Here is a 5,111-nt window from a genome sequence, read left to right as displayed (position 1 = left end):
TGGAAACCGTAGTTTGCAAAGAACGGCGTTTCTTTTGTAGAAGCTTGAACTCCATTGTTGTAGGCAAACTCTGACAGTGGTAACAGAGAAGCCCAATTGTCCTGTTGGTAATTTACATAACAGCGAAGATACTGCTCTAAAGTGGCATTGGTGCGCTCCGTTTGCCCATCTGTTTGGGGATGATGAGCTGAAGATAAGCGAGAGTCTATGCCCAATAGTTTTTGTAGTGCCTTCCAAAAACGAGAGGTGAATTGAGATCCACGGTCTGTGACTAAACTCTTGGGCAATCCATGTAGTCTGAAAACATGTTGAAGGAATAGATCCGCGGTCTCTTTGGCCGTGGGGAGGCCTTCGCAGGGAATGAAATGGGCTAACTTGGTGAAAAGGTCCACCACCACTAAGATCGTGGTGAATCCACAGGAAGGTGGTAGGTCAGTGATGAAATCCGCAGAAATTATTTCCCATGGGCGAGATGGGGTAGGAAGGGGGTGTAAAAGCCCTGAGGGCTTCTCCCTTCTTATCTTGGAGCGCTGACATACTGGGCAGGTGTTGACATATTTTTCCACATCCTTGCGGATCTTGGGCCACCAAAAATCCCTTAGGATCAGATGCATGGTTTTAAATAGTCCGAAGTGTCCTGCTGGTTTGCAGTCATGACACAGACGAAGCGCTTTTTCCCTGCCCGGTCCGGGTGGGATATAAACATGATTTCTATAGCAAAGCAGCCCATCTTTAAGCGAAAAGGGAAAATGCAGACCTTGGCGAAGTTGGTCCTGCGCCCAGGCATCTGCTTGCTGACTAGCCCTGATTTCTTGAGCACAGATGGGTCCTGGAGTAGAGGAAGTTGAACCAATGGAAATGGATTTGGTGTTCCCCACTGTTAGCGTGGCAAAGTTCTCGGGTTGTAATAGTTGGGATTCAAAGGTCTCCTTACGTCCTGCAGCGTATTCCGGTTTACGTGACAGGGCGTCTGCTTGCTTGGTCTGGGCTGGGGTCACGTAATGAATCTGGAAGTTGAAACGTTCGAAGAATAAAGCCCAACGTTGCTGCCTCTGATTCAGTTTGCGGGCAGTTCTTAGATGTTCTAGATTACGATGATCAGTATGGACTTCAATGGGAAATTTGGCCCCTTCTAGCCAATGTCTCCAAGTTTCAAAGGCTGCCTTTATGGCCAGTAGTTCTTTTTCCCAAATGGTGTAATTCCTCTCTGGTGTGGTTAGTTGACGAGAGTAAAAGGCACAGGGATGGAGGTGATCTCCCACCGGTTGTAAGAGTACAGCCCCAATTGCCACATCAGAGGCGTCCGCTTGCACAACAAAAGGGGTTCCAGGATTTGGGTGCTGTAGAATTGGCTGGGAGGTGAATAGTTTCTTTAGTTGCTGGAACCCTTTCTCTGCTTGATCAGTCCAGCGGAAAGGCTGCTTTCCACGGATGCAGCTAGTGATGGGGTCGGACCAGCGGGCAAAATCTGGAATGAACTTGCGGTAATAGTTCGCGAACCCCAAGAAACACTGCACCTCTTTCTTGTTAGTTGGCGCCCGCCATTCCAATACTGCTGAAACCTTGGCTGGATCCATGGAAAGCCCTAGAGGCGAGATGCGGTAACCAAGGAAATCTACCTCTTGTAGATCAAAGGCGCATTTTTCCAGCTTGGCATAAAGTCCATGATCCCGCAGTCGTTGTAACACCATTTTGACGTGGTTCTCATGTTCTGATTGTGATCTAGAAAACACCAAAAAATCGTCCAGGTAGATTATCAAGAACCTGTCTAGATAGTCCTGAAAAATGTCATTGACAAAATGCTGGAACGTTGCGGGAGCTCCGCATAAACCGAAATTCATAACTCGGGACTCGAATAATCCGAATTTGGTCTGGAAGGCGGTCTTCCACTCGTCCCCTTCCCTGATGCGAACTAAGTTGTAAGCCCCCCGAAGATCCAGCTTGGTGTAAACCTTGGCTCCTCGAAGCCGATCCAGTAGATCCGAGATTAAGGGCAGGGGATAGCTGTTCCGCTTGGTGATATTGTTCAATGCTCTGTAGTCCACCACCAAGCGTAGTTCCCCTGACTTCTTCTTCACAAACATCACTGGGGAGGCGGCTGGGGATTGAGAGGGTCTGATGAATCCCTTGCGAAGGTTTGTCTCTATGAATTCCCTGAGAGCTTCTTGCTCTGGTTCGGTCAGGGAGTAGAGATGCCCTCGCGGGATCGGGGCCCCCTCCACCAAGTCAATGGCACAGTCATAAGGTCTATGTGGGGGTAATTTTTCGGCTTCCTTCTCATTGAATACATCCCAATACTCGGAGTACTTCTTTGGCAAGGTGATGATGGGCTCGGTGTCTGTGGCATGGCAGACCTTGGCTACGAGGCAATGGTTTTGGCAATACGGTGAAACAAACTGCAGTTCTCTGTTGGACCAGGAGATGTTAGGGTCGTGGAGAGTCAGCCATGGGATTCCCAAAATCACAGGGAAATGGGGAACCTCGGTAACAAAGAAGGAAATCTCTTCCATATGTTCCCTTATCCACATCCTGGTGGGTTCCGACCACTGACTTACGGGGCCCGTCTTGAGGGGGCGGCCGTCTATGGCTTGCACCACACGGGCATTCTTGAAATCATGATATTGTAATCCCAGAGAGTCGGCATACTCTCTATCAATGAAATTGTTGGTAGCTCCAGAGTCTATCATGGCGTGGATCATGACGGGTCCCCTTTTTGCTGACCATAATGTGACCACGAGAAGGAACAGGACCCCGGTTGGCGGCTCTTGAATAGATTTTTTGACCGGGTTGGCGAGCCTCTCTACACCCGGTCGTTGGCTTCCCCCGCCGGCTGTGTGCCAGTCGGCTCAGACGCCTTCGTCTCCGTGGAGGACGCCGCCGCAAGACGGGCGGCAGGCTTCCCTTTGGCTGGGCACTCTCTGGCGAAGTGGCCCCCATTCCCGCAGTACCAACAGAGGTTAAAGCGTTGACGACGGGCCTTCTCGGCGGCATCCAGTCTGGGACGCACATTGCCCAACTGCATCGGCACCTCCTCGCCTCCTCTGGGGTATGGGGTTGGCGGTGGGGGTCTCCACACTGGACGTGGCTGAACGCTGGTGGGAGCGGGGGGTTTTGCCCCGGCTCTACTGCCCTGGCCTCGAACCCACTGTTTCCTGTTGGCAATCATGACTTCAGCCCGTAAACATTGATCAATGAGTGCCTCGAGGGTCTGGGGAGGATCCACCTTGGAGATTTCTTCCAGCATTTCAATGTTGAGACCCTCCCGGAATTGTCCTCTGAGGGCTACATCGTTCCAGCCGGTGTTGTGGGCCAGCACTCGGAACTCGGCTATATACTGAGACATTGGTCTGTCTCCTTGGAATAGGCGACGGAGTTTGTGACCGGCTGCCTCCAAATTGTCCTCGATTCCCCAAGTCTCCTTGAGGTGGTCCAAGAAGTGTTGCGCTGATCTTAGGTGTGGAGAGGCTTGGTCGAACAGTGCCGTCGCCCAATTGGCCGCTGGCCCGTCTAGAAGACTGTAAACCCACGCCACTTTGATGTCTTCTTGGGGAAACTCGGCATCACGGGCCTCTAGATAAGCTTGACATTGGCGACGGAAAACATGAACCTTAGAAGCTTCTCCAGTAAACTTGGTAGGCAACGCCATGGCCGGGAGGCGGATTCCGCGCTCCCGCAAGCCCTTTATTTCTCCATCCTGGGCGTTGAGTCTGTCGCGGATGCGATCCACCTCATCCTTGTCGATGGTGTAGGTAAGCGGCTGCCCACCCGGCACGGTTCCGGTAGACATTCTGGCCTTGGTTAATTGGTGCTTATGGGTGGCGGAGTCAAACTGTCACGACCCAGGTTGCAAAGGCACCAATAACCAAACACAGAGGCCAGAATCTAACTAATATCTTTATTGAAGGAATATATAAAGTTAATAAAAGCAAGTATATGAAATAGTCCAAAAGCAGACCTTTCAGGAAAGGTCTAAATTAGTCCAAAAAAGCGATGTCCAATATGAAATATTAAGGTCCAAAGTTGTAATCCAATAACCGAAACACTCACTTTGCCAGGCAAAGTGAGGGGAGATGACAAGTCCTTTAGTCCATAAACTTGAGCAAGGCTAGGAAATAACTTGATACTTGAAACAAGGCTTAAAACGTGGAACAAGGTAACTAGGAACAAGAACAAGGTCCGTGGAATAACTTGGTAAAATCCGTGATACAAGGCAAGGATTGGTCCTGGGCAACAAGGCGAAGTCCGTTGGTAAACAAGGCTGGGAAGCAAGGCGAAGGCTGGAAAGCAGGGCAAGGCTTGAGCAGGAGCGAGGCTTGAATCGGAGCGCGCTGTCCAGACACAACTCGCTCCGTAGGCTGACGAATTGACTCCGCGAAGTTACTACGCGGGTAAAACACCTAAATAGAGTCTAACTTTCCCGCCGAAGCAGTTCTCTGGGAATCAGAACCGAAAGCTAAACTCTGAGACCAGATGTGAAACTCCCCAAAGATTCTCACGAGAAGCAGTCTTAATTGGCCACATTCTTAGCTGCAATCCTCGCACTCCTGCGCGAAGCTGATTCCAAACTTCTCTGTTGTTTACAAAACTCCCGGCGCAAGAACACGGGAGAAGTAGGCTCTGGGGTTGTTTGACATACTTCTGGGAGACAACTTTCTTGCAGGTGCAAGGTTCCCAGATCTGCCTGGGAAAGATCTGGCTGAGGGGAATCCAGTTCTGACTGGGAAGGTAAAAAACCCAAGTTTTCCTCCTCATCAGGAATTACAATGTCCTGAGCAGGACTACAAGGCCCATGGGTCATCACAGATCTTCCTCTCTTGGATAAGCGAAATTAGCACCTCTGACTCTGTCAGAGAAAGCAGCCCTTCTTAAGGGAAATTCAAGATCCCTTCCCGTGAGAAGTCTGCTCATTATTTCATTTCAAAAGCAATCGTTTACTCCTTCTGACATACTCCCTTTCTTTTCTCTGTTGAGTTATCACCTTCCTTCTGTCAAGTTCATTAGCCCTATCCACCTTATCACTTCCAGAATCTGAACTGGAATGTCCAACTGGCACCAGGAGATCTGACCTTGATTGCTTCGAGGATTGCAATTCAAGCTGCCTACTTGCAACC

Source organism: Anolis carolinensis, chromosome 1 (genome assembly GCF_035594765.1).
Source record: "Anolis carolinensis isolate JA03-04 chromosome 1, rAnoCar3.1.pri, whole genome shotgun sequence".
In the NCBI taxonomy this organism is placed as follows: Eukaryota; Metazoa; Chordata; class Lepidosauria; order Squamata; family Dactyloidae; genus Anolis; species Anolis carolinensis.
Note: the sequence above shows the minus strand (reverse complement) of the source record.